The sequence below is a fragment of the Camelus ferus genome, chromosome 14, assembly GCF_009834535.1.
Source record: "Camelus ferus isolate YT-003-E chromosome 14, BCGSAC_Cfer_1.0, whole genome shotgun sequence".
Classification (NCBI taxonomy): domain Eukaryota; kingdom Metazoa; phylum Chordata; class Mammalia; order Artiodactyla; family Camelidae; genus Camelus; species Camelus ferus.
Window position 1 is genome coordinate 12,830,993 of NC_045709.1, and position 6,420 is coordinate 12,837,412.

Below are 6,420 nucleotides of genomic sequence, written 5' to 3' on the forward strand. Positions count from 1 at the left end.
TTTGCTCCACAGCATTTAACTCACCTGCCCTTGACTTTCACTTGGGAACCAGAGATTCAGGGAGGCAAAGGGTTCTCTAGTACAGTGATGACAGTTAAAGCAAATGCAGTCTGCAGGGTAGCAGTGGCAGAAGTACTCAGATGGTGTTCTCTGTCCACTGGCTAATCTACAGGGCCAGCAACGTGGGTTGCACAAGCCGTATAAGCTAGCAACCAGCTCAGATGTGTGCCTTGGGGGCTTTTGTGTGTGCGTGCGGCTGAGTAGCCTCCAAACCACAGTCTTCAGCCTTGTTGCTATTCTGTGAACGACCCAGTGTCTTTTTAATAAATTTCATGTGTACTTGAATCAATCAGAGTAGACTTCTTTTGCTTGGAACAAAGAACTCGGGCTAACACGGTCAACATGAGACTAATTTCCATTACAAGCCATTTTTTTTTCGGTTTGGTGTTCCCCTGCTGTACTCCCTGCAAAAGGTTAAGTATAACAACTCAGTGAAAGACGGAAAATAACTAGGAAAGCGAACAATTAAAACTGCCCTTCTTATTCTTGCTCTTGGCTAGCCATTTCGGCCAGAAGCTTGGTTTCCTTCTTTGCTTCTGAACCACTAAATGTTTTCTTTACCCTCTCTCCTTGCAATCTCCTTCTGCCAAATCCCGGTCCCCAGTGTGTTCTCAACAGGTCCCAGTTTAGAGGCTTTAATGGGACCCACTCATCCTCACAGTGATGCTTTCTGTTTTCCTCTCTGCCCAGTGGATCATCAGGCTGCTGATAAGCATCATGGTCTTATTCTTATCAACATTCATTCATTCAACAAAATCACTGTGTGAGCTCCATGGCAGTAGTACTGGTGAGTGTGGGAACGCCTAGCGAAAATATTTTAAGGCGACAGATTCATGGCAGCTCTGCAAATAGATCCAGAAAGTCCCTCTCAGACAGATTATTCATGAAATGATATTTTTAACGCACTTCAGTACAGCTTTATTTCAATTCAAGCCTTATAAAGAACAGGCATTTAGAATATGGCGTGGAATGAAAGGATTTTCACGGAGAGCCTTTTATGATCAGTTTAATGGATACAACAAATACACTAAAAAATGAGGTGGTTTTGAGATAAATCGAATCACTTTAGGTTATGATTTAAAGCAACTGTCAGCAGGCTTGAATTAATCGATTTTACTATTCAGAATATTGCTTAATACAATCAACTCTCCACTGAACAGACACTGTGTGATGAGTACTGAGAAAGGTGAGGTATAGGATGCAAGACAGCCCATGGATGGGCATGGAGTCTTCCCAGAAGCATAAATAAAGACAGGGAGGAAGGTAAAGAAGTTTGGGGAGATGAGAGAGTGTTCTCATGGAGAAGAAGCACTGAACGACAGGAGAGAAAACGGTGCTTTGGGTAGGTCAGTACAGCTGTGGAGAAGAGTGGTTATAAGGGGAAAGATGCAGGTGAGAAGATACTGGAAAGGTCAGAAAAGGAACTCAAAGGACATTGCGTGGTTAGTGTCTTGTAACTCCTGGGGTCGGTTAATGTTCAGCTATTGTTAGAGTCAGGGTCTAGGTACCGTTAGGGTTGGAGTTTAGATATCGTTAGCATTAACAGCAGGGAGACTTAGGGAGACTTTAAGCATGAGAGTAACATGGCTACATCTGTGCTTCAGCGAAATTACTCTTGGTTCAATGGGAACCAATAAGGGGTCAAGAATGCAGCTGCGGGAACACTTAAGAGGCTGTTGCAATAATTCAAGTGAGAGATGATGGTGGCTGGAACTAAGTTAGGAACTGCGTTTGAGAGATACTGGAGAAGTAGAACAAATAGGACTGGTTGGCTCATTGGACAAGGAGGGAGAAGAAGAGAAAGGATGACACTGAGGTTTCTGATTTGGCATCTGAGCAGATCTCTATAATTCTGCCCACTACTGAGAAGAACCTGTTCTAGAGATACAATTTAGAAGTTACATGCTTATGGATATTTGGGGGTTGTTTTTGCAAAGTATATTAGAACAAACAGACAAACTGATATTTAAATTAATTTATTACATTATAGATATATCCTGCATATTCTCATTCACTAATTGGTATATTTATTTTAACAAAAAATGTCAATTTTTAAATTAATTTGTTTAGGAATATGGATGTTATTTTGTAAAATCAAAAAGAACTTTTTTGATCTTATTACATTAAAAAAAATCTGTATCCTAAGGTTCTTTCTAGATTAGGAACTGTGGGAGTGACCTGCAAGGTGAGTCCTGAGTCTTGTCTTGTCCCTTTGTCACAAGGCAGCAGGTGATCTTAGCAGAGAGTGGAGACTGTGAGTTCAGAGAGGGGCAGACCTGGGTGTGGCTGGAACCCACCCCTTTCCCTGTGACCCCCAGGGAGGTACTTACCCATCCACAAATTAGTTTTCCTCATCTTCAGCAATATTAACAGCAATATCTGCATCACTGAACTGTTTTAAGATTTAAGGTCAGTTGTAAGTGAAGAGCCTGGCTCATGACAAACGTGAATATACATGAGTTCCCTTTCCCTAGATTCTGCTTTGTGGCATCTCCTGGACTGAGACTCCACTGTGCTGTGTCCCTGAGATGGTGTCGGCCCAGGGAGCACCACAGGTAAATTGGTACTCACGTTCTCAACTCTACAGACAGGATGGGCACATCCCCCTTGGGGCTGGGACTCAGCTTGGAAGCTGTACGCCATCCTTGCATCAGGGCAAGCAAGGTCAGCCACCTGCTGATGCATTTTCTCATTGGCTCCGGCTTTGCTTTTGGCTCAACTCTTCCATTTTTGATAAAAACCAAAGGAGCCTTGTAAACAACTTCTTTGCATACAGAACAACTATCTTTAATACACGTTACTCACAAAAACATATTTGGTATGCCTTTTATATATTCTTTTCAAAGGTGAGAGAATCTAATTTAAACATGTCTGTCCCTGTATCTCTATACCAATATCAAAGTACCTGTATCTCTATCTCTTTATCTCTCTACCTAACCCTGTGTATCTTGATATCTGTATCAAGAAGGAAAGAGAACATTTTAGGAAACTGCCTACACAAATGGCAAGGTCATGAGTTCGTCGGGGTTTTAGTTAGGTCATAGACACCAACTGTATTCAGTATAAACAAAAAAGTGATGTGTTGAAAGGACATGAAAAGTCTACAAATTACTGGACAGTCGGGTGAACCAAGCTTGGATGGAGGCTGACATGATGCCAAGACCCGACCCGCCCCACTGCACTGGCTGGGCACGGCCACTCCAGAAAACCCACCTTGCTGTGAGCCACACTGCTGCCAGAAAGAGGACTTTCTACAGTATCTGAAGCTCCTGACTCAGGTTCCAAGATGCATGTGACCAGCTCATGTTTGTACCCCAGTTGCAAAGCAGACTGAAAAAGTGAGCTGCCGGTGTCTGGTGTTTTCAGTTACTAATACAGTAAAATCTTGTTTTAATTTCCTGTAGTGTTGTAATAACCACCAATTTGGTGGCTAAAAATAACATAAATGTATTTTCTGCCAGTTCTCAAAGCCAAAAGTCCAAAATCAAGGTGTCAGCAAGGCCATGCTCTCTTCTCTCGAAGGACAAGGCCATCCCATCTTGGCCTCTTCCAGCTCCCGGGGGCTGCTGGCATTTCTGACTTGTGGCCACATCACTCCAATCTCTGCCTCCATCTTCACATCGCTTTCTCCACATGTTTGTCAAGTCTCTCTCTGCCTTCCTCCTACAATATATGATGGCAGATAGAGCCCACCTGGGTAACTCAGAATAATTACTTCATCTCAAGATCCTAAACTTAATTACTTCTGCAAAAACATGATCATATAAGGTAACATTCCCAAGCCAAAAATAAGGATCTGATATCTTTTAGAGGCAAAAAATTATCCTTTATCTTAGAAGGGGTATCTGGACATGCTCTATACCCCTGGGCCCCTAGAACATTCACTGGACTGGCAGGCCCCTGAATTCTTGTCAGTTTTATTTTTCCACTCTTTGACACCCAAATACTTTATCAAGATGTCTAGAAAAATTCCTACCTCTTGTTCACCAGGTTCAATCAGAAAAGAGACAAGGAATTCCTAAAACATCACGAGGTTCAGAGGCTGACCATCAAACAGAATGGTCAGCATCTAGTACAACGAATATACAAGATTTATAACATAAGATCTTACAGAATTTTGTTATGAGTGTGTCATAAATTTTGTGAAACTAAATTGTTTTTGGAAAACAAGGTCACCAATTGAGGAGCCAAGCTCTCCAGTCCTTCTTGCTCTTCTCAAATCCCTAATTTTTCCAGTCTTAGCTTAAATGCCGGTGGGCTCCAACACGGGTATGTCAAGGCCCTAAATATGGGAAATTGTAACTTTCTTTCAAGTCTAAAATAGCCTTCCCAAAATGGAAGAAAACACAGAAGGCCTAAACATCATATCATACTTAATGCTGGTTTCACAAGTGGGGAACAGAGTATTTTCTCCCCAAATGTATCCCATAACCCACCATTTAGCACACAACTGTCTGTTCCATTTGATGAACTACAAGGAAAAAAATCTTCGGTTTCCTCAGTGGCTCCAGGTAGGACCCGTAGAATTCATCACAAGTTCTACCATTTGATCCTAGGAGAGTCTACTCTTCTGGAAGTAGAATAAATAGAATTTAAAAGGTCAAAGAGTGACCTTAAGGCCAAACAGATAGCAGGGGTCTTGAGGATGCAAAATGTGACATTAAGACAGATCACAGATAGCTTGTCAGGGAATTGTATCAGAATAGGCTCTCCTATTACATGAGAGTCTGACTGACTGAAGAGATCAAAGATCCCAAATTTTCAAAAGCCAGGATGAAGAGTCTAAAACCCAGGTTGCTGATAGATTCTGAAATTCTGCTTTCAATAGGGAACACGTTACAACAAAGAAGGCACGGGGATGTGGCTGCCCAGCTAAAGCCTACAACTTGCAGCTCCCCTGCAGTGAGGTAGGACTATGTTCTGGCCAGTGGGACGGGCTTGGAAGTGATGCGTGTAAATTCCAGACTGTGTACTTAGAAAGAATGAGCATCTCTTTACTTTCCTTTTTTCCATCACCCTCTTCTCTTCGGCTGTACTTTGCTGACAGTGACAATCATGCTAGAATAGACACAGGCAATAGTATAGGCTTAGTCCTCTTCACTGTTGTCACTGCCTCCCTCCCCTGGGCAGCTGGAGTACTGATCCTGGACACGTACAGGCTCGACCCCGCATTGCCCTTCAGGTGGTCCGTGTATCAGCAGGTGCCGTGCCACTGAGGCTGGTGTGGACCAAGCCCGATACCTGATGTCTTCTTGACCTTTAGCTCTCCAGTGACTAGCAGAAGCCCTGATTAGTCTTTGATTGACAGGTTCTAAATCACAACCTGTAACCTGGCTGCTAAGAAAGTTATAAAGTAGAGTATCCAGCTTCCATGCGTCCTTAGAATCAGAAGGTGGGAGATTTTTTAAATATGGGAAGTGTTCAAGTGTGCTGGATGGCCAAGAAAGAATGAGTAATCACCCCAATGATTATAAAATATGTAATGTATCTACTCTAGTTCCTGGCCTAAATGGTGATCAATACTTAAATAAAGAAATGGATGCGTAAATGAAAAAATGCACAGTGAGCTTCTGACTTGGTTCCTTCTTAGGACTGCAAGCTCTCCATGGAGCTGAGAGCCTTCCCCAAACCCCAAGTTATGTAACGGAAGCCTTGCTGACTATCCTCTTTTTTGTCAGCCCGCCTTTCCCAGAGGGCGGACTCTCCTCTTTGGTGATTTACGCCAAGAAGTCAGGGACCCAAGTTTCAGACTAGCTAACCATTTGAAGCAAGCAACGGTCTTCTGCAAAATAAAAGCACCAAGCTTGGGATCATTAAGGTCCTTTTTAACTTGGAAATTCTCAGGTACAGGATGGAATGAAGAGCTTTTCAAAAGCATCAGAATTCACAGTGAGGCAGGGAAAAACACAACTTTGGGGCCGGACAGACATGAGTTTGAATTCTGCCTGAGTCATTTACCTGGGGGACCACGGCCAAATTACAAACTTCTCTGAAAAGCAGTGTCTCATTTGAAAAATAGGGATAATATTGACTCTTTCCTACATGCGTTATAAGACTGAAAGCAATAACATAGGGATAAAAATGATACTTCCTCCTTGCGGTTGATGTGATGTATCAAGCATTTAGAACTGTGCACATACAAGTGTTTGTTGTTATTATTATTTCGTTTTACGATTATCCAGGCTCTGCACAATATCAGGTACATATTAGATGCCCATAAATGTTCGTTCCTTTCTCTCTGCCAACTCTGGAGATTTAATCTACTGAAGGACTTTAAGCAGAAAGGTCCTAAACTCAATGAAGGTATTAAATTGGCTTTAACTGGCTGAGTGATTCTGAACTCTTCTTTTATCTCTTCCA